Consider the following 18,921-nt stretch of genomic DNA (forward strand, 5'->3'; position numbering starts at 1 on the left):
AGTGGGTTGGATTTCTGAATTTTACTATTGTTGTCATGGATGATTTCAATGTGATTTTGGGAATAGAGTTTTTCACGGTTTGTAAGGCATTTGTAATGCCGCATGTTGGGGTAATGGGGATTATGGACGAGCAAAGTCTTTGTACTATTTCTGAACTTGACAACAATGATGTAACAAAAAAGGACTTAATGCTATCAGCCCTCTAGCTTAAGAAAGGTCTTAAGCAAGGCTGCTCTACTTACATTGCTTTTATTTGTGTTGGTAGAGGTCATGCCTACCCCTAAAGAGATACAAGCCGAACTACATGAATATAGAGATGTCATGCCTGAACAACTTCCAGCGACCTAGGAGAGGGGTGGACCATTGCATAGAGCTTGAGCCCGGAGTAAGAAAGCCAGTACAAGCATCATACCGATTGGCGCCCAAAGAGCTGGATGAACTGAGAAGACAACTCAGTGAGCTGTTGGACGCTGGGTTCATAAGGCCAAGCAAAGCACCTTATGGGGCCCCTATACTATTTCAGACTAAGAAGGATGGAAGTATGAGACTATGCATCGATTGTAGGGCGCTCAACAAGGTAACTATAAAGAATAAGTACCCTATTCCTCTTATTGCAGATCTCTATGATCAGTTGAAAGAGGCGCAAGTTTTCTCCAAATTGGATTTGCGAAGTGGTTTTTACAAAATTCGGATTGCTGAAGGAGACGATCTGAAGAATCTAAAGGTGCATTTTGGATACTTACTATGCTATAAATAGATTCCGTATCTGACATGTATTCATCTACTTCTATGAGATCTTGTTGGACATTTTCTACAGGGGTGGATCTCTTAGAGTTAATGTTTTGTATTTTGGGACAGGTGTTGGCTAAGTGTTCTGTTTGGCCGCAAATATAGCAAGAAAGTTTATTGTTATAGGTTCTTTTTGGGTTAAATCTTCTAACATGTCTATCTTTGTTTAAATATGGTTTCCTACTTTTGAATCTACGGATAAAGTATCCTTTCTTGAAGTATTTTTTATGTTTTCTTAGTTTCTGTCCCGAGTCTTTTAGACCATAAGCTTGGGTAGTATATATCTGCTTACAGAACCCATAATCATCTCCTTTAAGTTGTCTTTGTATTTGAATGTCTGTACATTTTTCTTGAAGGATAGTCATAATAAACTTGGTTCTTTGTCCTATTGAATACACTGCTGTAGGATTTGTTGTTTCTACGTTTTGCCATTTATCATATATTTCTTTTCCTAGTGCTCCTGGTAATTTCCTAAATAACTTTGTGCCTAAGTCTTTGTTGACTGAAACACAGGTATAATAAAAGTAATCTTGGAGAAATTTCTTAACATATTTATAATTATGTAAACTAAGTTGCTCTAATTAAACTACTGCATCTTTTTGTAATGTTACAAATCCTAGATTAGGGTCATCTCCTGTTACTAATTGATAAACATTATTAACAAAATTATAGGGATTGGATCCTAGGCTCATTAGATGGCCAAATTCTTCTGGATTCCCTCTTTTATAACTTTCCCATAAAGCTTTTACGCTTTCTCCTAAAAATGTCTCCAAGTATATGTACATTTCTTCTACATCTTGAGACTGAAAGTTCTGAATATAGTCTGACACTACCTGATTTTTCCAAAGGTCTAATACTGTTGTCCATTCTTGGGGATCATGGGCTGAAAGATTAAAAAAATTTCCTTTGCCCATTTCTTGAAACTTTATATGTCTTTCTATTTCTTTTCTTTTTCCTTTGGGACGTATCTTGTGATCAAAAGTTACTGGGTCACTATAAGGAATCCTTGGCATATTACCAGAATAATATACTTCCCTTGGAGGTTCTGTTTGGACGGAAACTTGAACTAAGCCTGTATGTACTACTGCTTCAGGTAAAGTCTGGGAGTGTTGGATAGGAACTTCTGTTAGGGCTTCATCTATTTCTTCGTAGCATAACAATTTATTATCTAATTTGACTATGGAGTTGTCTATCTGTTGTTCAAGGGCAAGAATTGTAGAATTATTGGGTTGTTTACAGCTTCCTGGAACTTTACAGGGACAAGATGTTGATTCTGATACCAATTTAAAGGGGGTACTAATTTAATTTAATCTAGTCTGGAGTATTTAAAGGTGAATTATTACGAGATTTTCTTATTACTTGCCTTCTAGGTATAAATATTTGCCTAGGGGTTTCTACTACTCTTCTGTAGGAATAAAGGATAATATAAGACAGATAATACTAAATATGAAAATATTACAAATAACTATTGTTAATGCTATAAAAACAAAGATCATGTATCTAATATTCTACCTATAATATTAGCAATTAAAAATATGTAAGAAACTAAAAGGTTTTCTAATTGTTCTGGCAGGAAAACAAAGTAATTAAATAATTCAACCACTAATATAAATAAAAACAGGATACTAGTATAAGTTCCTATATTTTAAATCTTCTACCGTAATATATGGAGTTGTAAAAAATAGATAGATATATATAGTATATAGGTAATATGGGTAAGATTATTCTAAAAAATTGTCTTAATATTTTATTAACTAACCAAATAAACATAAAAGTATAGCAGCGTTGTGCTTCCGGGAGCAACGCTTGGCTCCGAAGAGGCAGAGGCATTTGTCAACCCTCACCCAACAGTTTCCAGCCTAATATACCCTTATGTATAAACACAAAAACAAACACCAAGCCACACAATCTATAAAACTTAGCAGACAATAAAAACAGTGAGGATTAAACAGATAAGAACAATACCTAAAGTTATAAAAAGCACAAGCATGGAGATGATTACGAAAAATAAGTAAGAAGTGTAATTCCCGAGGGGTTTATCTTTAGATCAAAGTTGTTTAGATCTTTATGCTTACTCCTTCAGTTATGGGAAACCCAAGACACAGAGAGGTGTGCAATTTCCTAGCATTAAGCTTCTGCCACAGGCTCCAACATTTTGTCCCAAGAAAACAAAGCCCTGAAACCTCCTTGGGTATAAACGGGCAGAAACAAGGGACGCATGGACCGTGAAGCATCAAAGGAATACCGCAATGCTTTTACTCTGTGCTTGGGATTAACCCCGGGTTAGAGGAGGAAGGTACAGATCTAAACAGACAGAGATATTCTTTGATTAAATATCTTTGGGTTTGAGGATCTTCCTCTTGATCAATGTTCTTAAGCACAAGTTGTTGTTCATTAGTAAGAACATTAATCTGATGCATTTGTGCCATAGATTGTAGATGAGAACAGCTACAATCTTGGTCTTCTTCTGATTGGCTGGATGAGGCATAATCAGTATCATCCCCAGAATCAAAGTTTAAGAGAATTTTGGCCAACTGAATTCTTAATCCTTCATCAATCTGAAGTTTGTTAAGTTTCTCTTTAGTTTTGCATCTATTTGAGTAGTGGCCTAATTTACCACATTTGTAATAGACAATTTTCTTTTTTTCTGGAGGATTTCTTCTAGGAGGTGGTCTCTGACGAGGAGGAGGTCTCCTAGATTCATGACGAGTCTTTTGATGAGACTGTCTTTTTGGATATCTCCTACTCTGGTGTGAATAGGGTTCATGTCTCTTAGAGTGAGAGACTTTACCTTTTCCCTTCCTTTGATTGGAAGGTGATGGACCTGTGTCACAAGCAAATTGTTCACAGAATTCACCAAGCTCACGCTTTCCAGTAAGATTTTGTTTCTTAAGCTGAGCTTGAAGCTTTAAATCATTACATAAGGTCAGCCCTTCTTGGATGATAGCACTGGTAAGGAGACCATATGTATATTGATGGTAGTTTATAATTCCTACCTCATTACCTAACCTTTTTCTTACCTTGCTAGCAAAAAGAGTTGGTAAACCATCAATAAATTTTGCTTTCCAATATTCATTATTGGCATCTGGTCTTTGCATAACCTTAGTGAGGAAAACATCTTTATACCAGCAAAACTGGCTAAGTGTTCGACACCTAAGATTTTGCAAAACCTCTCTTCCCTTATCTGATTGGGAAGTCAGATTTCCAATGAAATGATGAACAATACAGGAAATCAAGGTATAAACTGCATCGTCCTCACCTAGGTAGGCTTGGCCAGATTCAGTTTTGATAACCTTCTTTGAATTATAAATTTCCTGATGTTGTTCAGGGGTGAGGATATTATCCCACCAACCTTTGAGAGTTCCAGAAAACCCTGCAGTAAGCATTTCTGCAATTCCTTGATCAAAATTCTTATGTTGCCGACAGATTGTACAATACATAAGCATTCGGTGACAATGTTCTAATATCTGATATTCAGATAATCCATCTATATTCCATTCATAAATGGATTTGCCATCATAAGATTTTTTATCTAAATAAACATTCTCTTCAAACAATAGGTCTTGAGGTGTAGGCCTATGGTAATAGAGTTTGTTAGGTAGATCCCATTTCCGAGTAGACTTTTTCTCATAATCCAATTTTTGGATACTCGGATCTTGTATCATGTCTTGAAGAATTTCTTCAGTCTGATTGACATTGGTTAAACCTAAATCGTTGAGATTAGAGTTTTGACCAATATCAGAATCAGAATATTGAGAAGGAATTAAATCCTCAGAATTTTGAGATGAAAAATCTTCATTTAGATCTTCGTGAGATTCTAATGTTTGAATACTTTTCAAAATCTTCGCAGCTTTTGCTTCTTTGGCTTGTTTTAGTTGATCTTCAGAAAGATTCAATCTTCCAAGCTGAGATAATAATTCATCAACAACTTTAGAATTATTATCCCATTTAAAGTTCCTAATAGGAACGGGTGGTTTGATGAGCGGTTTATTGTTCATCAACAAAGGTAAAAGATAAGTCATAAGGATTTTGACAATATTTCTCTGGATTTTACCTTTATCCAAAAAATCTTCAATACGAATTAGCTGTTGGCCAATTGTTTTGAGATTTAAATTGGTAAAATTGTTTTGTCTCCTGATTTGACCCATAGGATTAAGAGTGGAGAGAGAGAGAGAGATGCTCGTGCTTGTCAGCCAACCAGATGATTATTGTCGGAGAGTAGACAGTTAATGACCCTATGTGCTGTCTTTCCAAACCATGAGGTCAACAACCTGTCCTAAGAATGTATCTGTTCTCAAGGTGGTTAAGAAGGTTTCTTGCCTCATCCATCCCAGTGTTGGTCAAAGCACGCCTCTGATTAAGGTCTCAAGGACAAAATGTACCACTGTGATGAAGGGAATTTTGGACCTTAACTTGAGCGTGTTTGGCATATGCATGTAGACCTTTGACCCAGGATCAAGCAAACATCTGGTGAAGTTATCTTTCTGGACATCAATTCGTAATCCACTAAAAAAACTGAGTGAGCTTGCAGATGGATTTCATAGCACTAAATGCAAAGTGAGGGAGGGGATGTGGAGGAAACCATGAGACTGTTCAAGCATTGTGGCCTCTGCTTCATGGTTTGAGGATGTGTAGAGATTGCTTTTTCATCTTGCTTAGACTTGAAGGAGCCTCTTCAAATGTCACCTAGTGGGTTTAGGCTAGATCCCTCCATTTTGGAATCTCTCACATATGTTTAAGGAGATCGATGACAAGTTTTTTTTAAAAAAAGTTCTCTTGCTGTTTCTTGGGTATGCACCCCTTGCTTAGCAATTCTCCATGATATTTCTTTCGTTGGGAGTGGCTACAGCAGTCAATCCTATCATGGGTGATTGCATTCCCCTCGTATAGATGGACTGGCGATGATGGGCTCCTTGCAGTCATCTAATGTTTTTAGTAGCCAGCTCATGTATCTATTTCTCTACTATCTAAAATAAAAATGACAGAGAGAAGGAAAAGGAAGTGCTGTGCAGTGATGGGGAAGATGCAGTCATTAGATTTTGTTGGTTCTCTTATAAATGTTTCTTGGGAAGGGGCTTAGAAGCTCTGTTTGTGCACCAATTGGTGTATTGGTCTTTGTTTCACCCTTATGATGTTATTTGTGGTTGTGATTTGGAGCTTGGATGCAGGTGGTATGAAGCTGAAAGCTGCTTAGCCTTTGCATGCATCCGCTCTTTGCCCTTGATTTCTCATAGTGGAAGACATAAAGGCAGATTATGTTGTTGTTTTTTCTATTGAATTTCTTTAATATTACATAAAAAATTTATGGGAGAGGAAGGGAGGAGGGGAAATTAACAGATTAGTGGCTGGAGTGCCAAAAAATGTAAAAAAGGGCTTGTCGTCTTTGCTGCCTGCCACAATGGCAATGAGGCTCTGTGCTTTCATGGACATTTTGATTGTGTGGTCACTACCTTCTCCATTGATTACATGAAAATTTTGCGTTATCTTTATTCTTAAATAAAACATCTATGAGTAAGCTGATTGATAGAGAGTGCTAGATTACCCTCAAACTGGTTTGTTTGACTGTTTTATTAATTGAAAGAGGGTGAAGCTTTATTCCGATATTACATGTATGACTCAACACAAGTATATGACTCATAATGGGCAAGGATAAGCTATAGTCCACTACTGTCTATATTTTGACAGTTTCATGGGTAGCTTAATCTAAGTTCATTTTTGAAGATATAATTGATGTTTCAGATACCGGATGCTTAGCCGTTCATATGCCTTTCGATGCATACTAAGATTGAGAACATCCTCTGATTTCCAGCCAGGACGCTCGGTATGGTTTTGGAGATCTTCAAAAACATTTAAGTTTTGCTTCTGATTCATATCTAACTAAGAGCTGCTCTTATGTGGTCTGATTTACTTTTTTCTTCTATAGTATGGTCATTTCTATGCAGATCCTCAGTATGAGAACATTCAGCACATTATATGTTGCGACTCTTATGCCACTTATGGTTATGACTTTGATTTTTCTAATTCTGTGGGATTCTCGAGGTATTCAGATCCTGTCTTGATGTCATATTTTGAGAAGGATGGGTCTTTATTTTAGAAATATGAAACAATGTCTTAAATCATGTACAGACACACAGAGCCTCCTGTGATACAAATTGCTTTCCAGTATACTGTCATTGTGCCACCTGAGGAATCTTCAGTTTCAGGATCAAGTGCTGAAAACAAGTGCGTATAACCAGCTGCCATGTGCTAGGAAGTCCTTGTCTTTTCATTTGTGGTCATTCTGTGTTTTAATTGACTCTAAAATTTATAATTGCTCTTACCTACAGTTAAAGTTGTGTAAACATCAAAGTTTTTTTAACCCAGAATCATATGTATTTTAGGTTTCTTGTACTATGTCATCACAAGGATTTCTCCGGTTTTTCATATTATATTGTAATTAGTATTATAGAAGCAGTGTATGGAGATCAGAAATTGGTCTAATATTAGAGTTTCTTGGGAAGAGGAGTAATAAGCTGTTCTCTATCTCTTTTTTCGTTTTTTGTATAAAAGCGAGATAGTAATTTATTAGTAGAGAGAGGTACAAGATGTTAAAAGCAAACTTAAAAAGCATACAACTGAATAGTTATTAGCTGTTCTCTATCTCTTTTTTCTTTTTTTGTATAAAAGCGAGATAGTAATTTATTAGTAGAGAGAGGTACAAGATGTTAAAAGCAAACTTAAAAAGCATACAACTGAATAGTTATTAGAGGACATTAAAGAAAACAAATACAATAGCACAACCAATCTATTACAATGTTAAGCAATGGGAAGGGAATCTCCCACAATGAGTTGTTGTTCCAAGAAATCAGTTAGATGATTCACATCCCCATAGAGTGGCATCCAGCTCTTCCATCAAATGCCTATAAAGGTCGACAATTTTCTCAAAAATCAGAATTAAGCATCAAGGTGAGGACTTCCCTAAACATCCTGTTTGAAACAACAGCCAAATCACCTCAATGATGGCAGGATTAGAAAAAAGAGTTGGTAAACACTCTTAAGGCCTATGAGGAGGATCAAAAACTCTGCCTCAATGGGTAACACTGCATCCACCAGCTAGGCTAGGATTGCTCTGAGATCAAAATTGTGCTTTTACCTCCTGTTCTATGGTGGTGTCTACTCCTTGATTGTCTCCATTCTAGCAGTCAAATGTGAGGCAATCAGCTTTCTGTTTCTCTCTGAATGGATCCAAGGAGATGAAAAAGGTCAGGAATTTCACTGGACCAAAATTTTATAGATTGTTTTGCTTCACCTACTAATACTAATGTTATTTGGTGCAGGCCTCTTGCGAACAACAATTAAAAAACTGAAACAAGACAGAAGTATCACTCCAAAGCTCACATTTATTCAAGGGGTACAGGACGATGCCATTGTGTTCGAAAACTATCTCATAGAAGAGCAGGATGTTGATGGTAATGGTTTAACAAGTGTGGTAGGCTTTGTATCCTTCTTGGATGAAGTGACTCAGCGGGTGGCGGAGTATCTTGCATAAATGAGTTAGCTAGATAAATGTTCTTGCAGTACCAAATCATGCTTTGTGTCAAAACCCATAGAGCATTGGTATTCTGCTTCCTCGTCTTTTAGTTTCTGCTCTTTCCAGAGGCGGTAGTTAGAAGGGGCGACGAACAAGTCGTCCACCCCTATAATCACTTTCGAGTGAAGAAAGAAATAGGTCCCTCATCTGTGTCCCTTAGAGTGAGCGACAGAGAACTAATTAGAATCGAGAATACTGAAACCAAAAAGTATTTCTTCCCTTTTTAGAAGCAACTCATTCATTTTGACGGTTACTACATCGAACTGTGGGACTCATAAAATATGGCTGGACATGGCACTACTTTCTTTCTTTCTCCTAATTATTCAATCCTATGGTTCAATTCTCTGCGAGATGAAATGTCTTCATGTCTCTTCATTTGCAAGGGAAAAAGGTCGGCCTAGTAAGAAGCTCAGGACTTCCACTAAGGTTTTATAATTTTGAAAACCCCAACTCTCGTTATGTATTTGGTTGCTCTCCTATTCTTCCCCTGATTGTTTTTTCTTGGCAGGAGGATTATCGAATTGCTATTGTTGATGATGATGTTGATTATGCCGAAGATTTTGATGAGGATCGTCGTGAAGGTATTACTTTTGCTCGTCTTTTCGTTTTGTTTTAGCTTTTTTTTTTAGTTCACTTTAGGTGCTTGAATTGTGTTTATGGGTACGGAATATGGATTATGAAGATGAAAGCGAACTGACGAAGAGGGATTTTTCTAAACTCGAATTAAAGCCTGATCATGCAAACCGCCCTTTATGGGCTTGCGCTGATGGCCGGATCTTTCTTGAGACATTCTCACCGTTGTATAAGCAAGCCTATGATTTCCTCATTGCAATTGCTGAGCCCGTTTGCCGGTATTTAAGATGTCCTTCTATTTTCTTCTACTTAAAACTCTGTGTGGTTGCTCATTTTCATTTTGTTGGAAAAATGTTGTGCAGGCCAGAGTCTATGCATGAGTATAACTTGACGCCTCATTCCTTATATGCTGCTGTTTCTGTTGGGTTCGAGACTGAAACAATAATTACTGTTTTGAACAAGCTATCAAATACTAAGCTCCCTAAAGAAATGATTGATTTCATTTATGCTTCAACTTCTAATTATGGGAAAGTAAAACTTGTACTGAAGAAGAACCGGTACTTTGTGTAGTGGTGCGAATTTGGTCTCGTATTCTATCACAAGTGGTTTATTATTATTATTGATGTTGTTATTATCATTATTATTATTCTTATGGTGATGAGGGGAATTTGGAACTTATTGCTTTACATGATACTTGCAGGTGCTGAAGACTTTGCTGAAGGACGAGGTTATATCTAAAGTGAGAATTTATTCCAATGAGGTAATTTATTTTGCTGTTATTTTCTTCATGCATGTCCACTTTATTTTTCTGAGGTGTTATTCTGAGTTGTGCCTTTTTATATTTTGTCTTTTATCTTATCTTTTTGGCGAGTGACAGAAAATTTACATAGGAGTTTCTATGGATTCATCTATATGCCTATTCTTTACATATTTTACTATTATTCAAAATGGTTGCATTTACCATTTAAATCATGAAGTTGTTTGCTTGTTACAGTGGAAGAAAATAACTTCTGCTCTTTTTATTTTTCATAGAAGGGAAGTGGAGTTTGAACATCTCTTTTGAAAAAAAAAACTGTGCTGTTAAATAATTTAATCATTTTTTGCCTGCATAGTGAATCAAAACTCATTTGAATTGAAATTATGAAATCATCTCCAAAGCCACTATCACACTGCAGCATGGAGAGATTATTTGTCACTATGGCTAAACCTTCAGATAAATGGTTAAATTTCTATGATAGATCATGAGAACTCTGACACAAGTCTGATGGTGATGCAAACTCTTGATCTACTGTTTAGGGTTCACAAGGAAGTGATGTATTTACAGTTAGCAAAGCTTTGAGTGAAATGGATGGTGGTGGTCATCAGGAGTTGTTCACTTGTGCTGATGTGGCAGCAATAGCTGAAGAGAAAGAAACCCATTCTTTTGAAATAGATCCTACTCAAGTAGGGTGGTCTATGAATGATGATGTATATTTAAGTGATTAGTGGTTATAATTTTTTTGACCCAACTTAAACATTTACAGGTTGAAAGTGTCAAGCAAAGGTGCTTACCAAATGCATTAAATTATCTCATGTTGGAGGAGTATGACTTCAGAAATGATACAGTAAGCTTTATTTCTCACCAAATGCTTGATTTGTGGCAGTGATTGGATTCGGGTTCTTCACAGTGTAAAGAAAAATCAAAAGGTGAATTTCTTTGATCAATTCTTTATTATGATATTTTTTAGTATATATTTTAGTTTTATTTATTAAAATTTTGTTTTATGATTACAGCCTGAGAAGAAGAGTGTAGAGATAATGCTACCAGCTACATGATTTTTCATGTTTCTCTCATCATGGTAATTTTAATATTTTTAACGACATTAAGTAACTAGTAATGGAAGAGTATTCTTTTATCTGACAATAACTAATTTTATTTTTTTGTTTTTGTCATAGGTGGAGATTTTGCTTATGCAAGGACGTATATTATTTTCTAGCATTAAGAGAAACAATTATAGTTTGTAATTTTATAATGGATTTATAGTTTTTGTTTGGGTGATTGTAAATTGATAGTGATATTTCATTAAATTTTGTTGTGTTTGATTATTGTATGAAGTTTATTTATAATATTATGCAGTGTATAAAGTGTTTAGACTATTTTATGGAGTGTTTATGGAATGTATAGATAATTTTATGGAGTGTTTATGGAGTGTTTATGGAATGTATAGATAATTTTATGGAGTGTTTATGGAGTTTTTATGGAGTATTTATGGAGTGTTTATGGAGTGTTTATGGAGCATTTATGGAGTGTTTATACAGGTATTATGTATATTGATTATGCCAAATTTTAAGTAGAGGTCACGCCGAATTTTATACAGGTATTATATACATAAATTATTCTCAATTTTAAGAAGAGGTTATGCCTCAATCTTATACATGTATTATATATATAGGTTATGCCTAATTTTTTGTAGAGGTCATGTCCAATTTTATGTAAAATGTATGTATAATTTTATATATAATTTATTTGATATATATTTTTTGAAAATTTTTAAATGTATGTGAGGCTCGAGTTCGGCTCGAAGCTCAGCTCGAGCTCGGTTAAAATTTTTGGGCTCGAGTTCGATAACAATTTTAGGCTCGAGACGAGGCTCGGCTCGAAATATTTAAATCAAGTTCGACTCGAACATAGGCAGGTTCGGGCTCGGCTCGGCTCGATGCCACCCCTAATTACACACATTGGTTATCCATGATTCCATCCAATTTCATGTATAATCTTACTTCATCTTGGTACTGTGATTATACTGATTGTCACATAGGCTAAACATAATCATGCTTACCAGTGGACATCTCCATCATGATAGGTGCAATTTCAATTAATTTTTCTATTACCAAAAATTTAAAGAATCATGTAGTTAGAAGTAGGCTGCTCTCTTTTGTAGTGTGGAATACCAAATGTCTGACATGGTCTATTTATGGAGTGTTTATGGAGTGTTTATGGAGTATTTATGGAGTGTTTATACAGGTATTATGTATATTGATTATGCCGCATTTTAAGTAGAGGTCATGTCGAATTTTATACAGGTATTATATACATAAATTATTCTCAATTTTAAGAAGAGGTTATGCCTCAATCTTATACATGTATTATATATATAGGTTATGCCTAATTTTTTGTAGAGGTCATGTCCAATTTTATGTAAAATGTATGTATAATTTTATATATAATTAATTGATATATATTTTTTGAAAATTTTTAAATGTATGTGAGGCTCGAGTTCGGCTCGAAGCTCGACTAAAATTTTTGGGCTCGAGCTCGATAACAATTTTAGGCTCGAGACGAGGCTCGGCTCGAAATATTTAAATCAAGTTCGACTCGAACATAGGCAGGTTCGGGCTCGGCTCGGCTCGATGCCACCCCTAATTACACACATTGGTTATCCATGATTTCATCCAATTTCATGTATAATCTTACTTCATCTTGGTACTGTGATTATACTGATTGTCACATAGGCTAAACATAATCATGCTTACCAGTGGACATCTCCATCATGATAGGTGCAATTTGTTATGGACTCAATAAGACTAAGTCATCTACTTTACTTTTATTATTTATGTTGCTTTTAATTTCGAATTTTATTGATTTGTAATAAGACTTAAAGGTAGGGGTAGAATTGGGTTTTATAACCCTAACCTATGTTAATGTTAATCACCCTATTTAAGGGGTAAGGATTGAAAAATAAAGCAAGTTCGGAATTAGCATAAACTAGGGTAATTTAGGTTCCTTCTAGGCTCTCTATTCTAGGGTTCTTGGTGTGAACTCTCTTGGGGGTTTGCTGCATCCATTGGGGAGTCTTTGAGGAGATCTTGGAAGGAAAAGGAGGAGGAATCAGCCTTCTCTTCCATGCTGCAATAGTCATCCATCTCTTCCACGAACCAGCAGTGAGGGAAGAAGGATTTGGTTGAGTCTTAGCATCAAGAAAGGGATTTTCGAGTTGCTGAATTGAAGGAGGTCTTCAAGAGGTATTTTTGTCTATCTTTTCCGAATTTAGAAGAGCTAGAGACTGCCCTCTTTACATTCAACATTGGTAGTTGCATGAATTCAGAAACCCTACTCATTGACGTGAGGTATAAAGTGGGGTTTCATAATTGGATCCTTAAAACAGTCTCTTGCTGGAATTGGTGCATTCATAATTAAGAAAAGGAAACTCCTTTTCAAGGGGAATGAATTCAGTAAAGGGAAAGGGGTTGTTCTTGAGTAATTACAGCAAGTAAACCCTCTTCACATGCATCATTAAAGAGGGGTTTCATATCTGAGTGCTTAAACAGTCCTTTAACTTGCTGGTTGCATCTATAATTGAGAAAAGGAAACTCCTTTTCAATTATAACGTGTGAGGGAAGAAAAAGATAGTTTCTTTTCACAAAAACGTGTTAAGAAACCCTCTAACAGTGCTGGATTCATATTCAACTCGCCGAGTTACTAGATCCATGGCTAGGGACTATAACACAATTTCAATTAATTTTTCTATTACCAAAAATTTAAAGAATCATGTAGTTGGAAGTAGGCTGCTCTCTTTTGTAGTGTGGAATACCAAATGTCTGACATGGTCTATTTATGGAGTGTTTATGGAGTGTTTATGGAGTATTTATGGAGTGTTTATACAGGTATTATGTATATTGATTATGCCGAATTTTAAGTAGAGGTCATGTCGAATTTTATACAGGTATTATATACATAAATTATTCTCAATTTTAAGAAGAGGTTATGCCTCAATCTTATACATGTATTATATATATAGGTTATGCCTAATTTTTTGTAGAGGTCATGTCCAATTTTATGTAAAATGTATGTATAATTTTATATATAATTTATTTGATATATATTTTTTGAAAATTTTTAAATGTATGTGAGGCTCGAAGTCGGCTCGAAGCTCGGCTCGAGCTCGGTTAAAATTTTTGGGCTCGAGCTCGATAACAATTTTAGGCTCGAGACGAGGCTCAGCTCGAAATATTTAAATCAAGTTCGACTCGAACATAGGCAGGTTCGGGCTCGACTCGGCTCGATGCCACCCCTAATTACACACATTGGTTATCCATGATTTCATCCAATTTCATGTATAATCTTACTTCATCTTGGTACTGTGATTATACTGATTGTCACATAGGCTAAACATAATCATGCTTACCAGTGGACATCTCCATCATGATAGGTGCAGTTTCAATTAATTTTTCTATTACCAAAAATTTAAAGAATCATGTAGTTGGAAGTAGGCTGCTCTCTTTTGTAGTGTGGAATACCAAATGTCTGACATTGTCTATTTAAAGTAACTTATCAAGAACTTTGGTGGTGATGCTATTGGATGAAAAAATTTAAATTTCAGAACTTCCGTTGTGGTTGCCAGTCATTTGGAGTTGTTGTACTGACGTAGTGCTTGGTGATATCTTATATCGCGATCTATATCATATAAGATTCTATATCAAGAATATGTTAATGAAGCATAATATTATCATATCCATTCTTGATAATCCTTTTCTACATTTGCTTTCATTTTTCTCCTATCAAATAGTCAGGCTGTTCCATGTATTTCTTAATAAATTCTTTCTTTTTTCTTGTTGTCATTGAAAAAAAATTCTTGTTGTGCCTTGGTTTTTGTGTTTTTTGCCACAAATTAGTTGAGCTGCATTTTACTGATTGGTGTTCTGCATCTTGTCCAAGCATATTGATTTGTTGTACGTTTATATTTGAACTTTTTTTCTTATATTACCTGACCTTGTAGATGCAATGTCGAGAACCTGTGTGGCTTGATTATTTGCTATTTTGAGGGTGCCAGTTTTGGATGTACCACCCAAGAGGTGGCCTAGAGTTGGTTGGTCAATGCTACCACATGCTTGCACTTGCAAAGACATCATGCTGCTGAGTTATGTAGGAGTTTGTCCTATGTAGTGGATTGAATAATGTGGCAATGATGAGGCTGTCAATTTGCTCTAACATGAGCGAGCCTCTTCATGGTATGAGCCCTCCATTGGTGGGTGCAAGCTGTCGATTGTCTGTCACTTGTTAGAAATAATGTTGGTTTTGAAGAAGACCACCTTGGATGTGTATACCTTGAGGATTTCATTTAAGAAATGATCTTTAAATAGGATGCTAGGTTCACACCTACATAAGATGTATGAGTCCATGTTAAAAGTCAGTTTTCTACAATGACAACCATATATATGATTTTTTTTAATATTATGTTGGTATTTATCAAATAAATATTTATTTTCTTCTATTTTAAAAGAAAAAAAACCCTCTTTGGATATGTGCTTAATGATGATCAGTTCTTCTCTATTAAGGGAAAAACAAAGCATCAATTATGGCTTGATAGATAGATAGATAGATAAATAAATGTTCTTGTAGTACCAAATCATGCTTTGTGTCAAAACCCATGGAGCAGCCTTTGATATCGCATTGGTATTCTGCTTCTTCGTCTTTTAGTTTCTGCTCTTTCCAGAGGCGGTGGTCAGAAGGGGCGACGAACGAGTCGTCCACCCCTGTAATCACTTTCAAGTGAAGAAAGAAATAGGTCCCTCTTCTGTGTCCCTTACAGTGAGCGACAGAGAACTAATTAGAATCGAGAATACTGAAACCGAAAAGTATTTCTTCCCTTTTTAGAAGCAACTCGTTTGTTCATTGTCTAACTCCCTTCCTAATAACAAGAAGCAAATGCAAATTAGGAAATAAGGAAGAGGACTCTCCTTCGGAAGAAATGATTACAGGGAGCCTTGAAGAGGAGTATCACAATTATCAACTCTGCCATTATTTGTATCTTCCAATGCATTCATTGGTAGGACAATAAGTACTTCTTCATGAGAATGATCTTTGAACATGTTGGGCCGATAGTTAAGGATTATCTTAAAAGAAGGAAACATATGTCGAAACATACCAAGTTCTACTTTGAGAATCATAACATCTATATACCCTTTCTCAAATCTAGGGTAACCCATGAAAAACACTGAATGGATCAATAATACATTTTTTTTTGTGGATGGACTTGAATTATTGTTAAATTCCATGGTTTAATCCATATGAACTAGGTTTTATAAATTTTATATAAAATTTGACTTTTACGATCTTCTATTTTCTCACTCCAACTCATACCATAGACCACTAGAGTGTGTAATAAAGGGTATGTATCTAACAACATCAATACTTTTCTTCACTTCAATTTCCAATTTAATGCATAATTGATGGCAATTCAGCTGTTGTAAGAGATGATTTAGTTAATTTTGATAGTTGCATAAGACATTAACATCAACGCTTAAGGATCATTTGTGTCGACTTAGGAAAATAAAACGGTGAGAAAATTATTTTTTCTTTTACTAATTTTCTCATTGGATGATGTTTTTATTGACAAATTTTCTTGCATTTGTGACGCCATTGAAAATAAAATAAAATAATAATTACGTAGCTGTAGTGTTTACAATTGGAACAAAATAAGAAATTAAATATAGAAAATGAGCAATCAACATAAATCTTCTTGGCTGACTTTTCCCATGATATCAGATTAAGCAATAAGAAACATACTTATTTTTTTTTAAAGACAAGAAGATAAAAAAGAAAACTTTTTCTATTCATTAAATAGTGTAAATATTAGAAAAAAATTCAAAAAAAAAAATTCCTCTATATATTTTTCTTATAATGTTCTATCGGCATATACACACCCTTAAATTTTTTATGACTCGTTACATGTAATCTCCATAACATAAGTAAAATATGTGCTAGCTAGGGTATACCTTGTTATTTTTCAATCATGTTTCTCATGACCTTCACAAATCTAAGGTTGCATTACCCTCATCAAAGACTCAGGTCAAACACATAATCAAAACTAGGCGTGTGCGAAAAAAAAAAAAAACTTAAATTCACTCCATTGGGTGGAGAAATAGAAGGAAATAACCCTAAGTTCAGGTCAAGTTTGGGACTCGAGGTCCAACACATAATCAAAGTTAAGAGTGGGCGAAAAAAAAAACTTAAATTCACTCCGTTAGGAGGAGAAGGGATGGAGGGAACGAACCCTAAGTTGGAGATAGGCTTGGGTTTTCCCAAATTTGGCCTAAACTTGATGGAAATACCTTATTGATATTTTTAAAAAATTAAAATAACATATAAATAAAACTTATCTATTTTTATTTTTTATTATTTATATTTTGACATTGTATAATAATTTTATGCATTGTATTCTTTAATTATTTTTATATTTAAAAAATATTTTAATTGGAGAATTACTAGGTTGACTTGGGAATGAGACAATGGATAATGTTTGATTTCTAAACCGTTTGCGTTTTCGAGTTGGGGTTCGGGTTCTCAAAACCAGACCCATGCTTTCCCCTCTGAATTAACCCACTTTTTCTTTGGCCGAACCAGCTCAAACAGCGTTTACTAGATCGCTGGTTTAGACGAATAGAGCCAAGCAGGGAAAGAAGTTTGTGTTTTTTTTGCTTCCTCATTATTTGGGTTTTTATCGACCTCGTGACTTTGCAACTCTGCTGTTGTCTTCTCGTCGATGGCAGTTAGGCCGACAGTATCTCATTTCCCGACCGATCCCAATGCACTGGAAGCCTCCGGCCTTCCTTGGGGAGTCACCGTTACCCCATTTTCTCCAGTTGACGAGCTTGGTAACCCCCCTGTTTCCGGGTCCAATGGTAACCTTGTTCCTCGCTGCGATAATTGTTGGGCTTACTTCAATTCCTACTGCGAGCTTGAACAATGGGCTTGGACTTCTTCTCAATTCTTACTCAGCCCACGGAAAGTAAAGATGTTAGCTTCACCTTTATCTACTGCTGAAAAGTTAACCGAATATGAGAGAAAGAATTATTCGGCTAACAAAGGGTCTAAGGAAAATAACAATGGTAAAAAAAAATTTAAGAAGGAGAAAGGGGAGAAGAAGTCATGGGCAAAGGAAGCCAAGACTAGGCCGGAAGAGAAGAAACGAGGGGACAAACAGAAAAAGAAGGTCCATTATTTCATATGCGAGGGATTGTCTTAGAAAGAGGTTCCTCCATGCTGCTCAAACTGAGGTGAACAATGGAGGGATTGAGCCTAGGTTGGGCTCCTTAACACTTCTCCATGCTATTGTCCGTTCAAAGGAGGAGAAGGTTGCTCCACTTTCGGTAAGACCCTTAAGAGAACTTCTTTTTATCTCTCTAACACTTGTTGGACGTACTGTTAGAGCAGTGGTGGACACTGGCACCACCCACAACTTCCTTTCGTCGGAGGAGGCTAGGTGCCTAAATATACGAGGAGAGAAAGATGGGAGCAAAATGAAAGTTGTAAATTCTGCTGCTCGTGAAGTCCAAGGCATTGCCAAGAACGTCCCGGTGGAGATAGGCAAGTGGGTTGGATTTCTGAATTTTACTATTATTGTCATGGATGATTTCAATGTGATTTTGGGAATGGAGTTTTTCACGGTTTGTAAGGCATTTGCAATGCCGTATGTTGGGGTAGTGGGGATTATGGACGAGTAAAGTCCTTGTACTATTTCTGAACTTGACAACAAAGATGTAACAAAAAAGGACTTAATGTTATCAGCCCTCCAGCTTAAGAAAGGTCTTAAGCAGGGCCGCTCTACTTACATTACTTCTATTTGTGCTATAGAGTATGTAGAGGTCATGCCTACCCCTAAAGAGATAGAAGCCGTACTGCATGAATATAGAGATGTCATGCCTGAATAACTTCTAGCGCGGTTACCACCTAGGAGAGGGGTGGACCATCGCATAGAGCTTAAGCCCAGAGCAAGAAAGCCAGCACAAGCACCATACCGAATGGCACCCATAGAGTTGGACGAACTGCGAAGACAACTCAGTGAGCTGCTGGACGCTGGGTTTATAAGGCCAAGCGAAGCACCTTATGGGGCCCCTATACTGTTTCAGACTAAGAAGGATGGAAGTATGAGACTGTGCATCGATTGTAGGGTGCTCAACTAGGTAACTATAAAGAATAAGTACCCTATTCCTCTTATTGCAGATCTCTT

The 18,921-nt window shown here is 36.0% G+C and overlaps 1 pseudogene; it reads left to right on the forward strand.

The window, feature by feature from the left end:
• The first annotated feature begins 5,690 nt into the window (after nucleotides 1-5,690).
• Nucleotides 5,691-18,921, forward strand: part of LOC137938374 (general transcription and DNA repair factor IIH helicase/translocase subunit XPB1-like) — a 52,841-nt pseudogene continuing 39,610 nt past the window's right edge.

The sequence above is a fragment of the Aristolochia californica genome, unplaced genomic scaffold (genome assembly GCF_029961685.1).
Source record: "Aristolochia californica isolate CCGP_79_NKW_82.1479 unplaced genomic scaffold, dmAriCali1.0.hap1 SCAF_8, whole genome shotgun sequence".
NCBI lineage: Eukaryota > Viridiplantae > Streptophyta > Magnoliopsida > Piperales > Aristolochiaceae > Aristolochia > Aristolochia californica.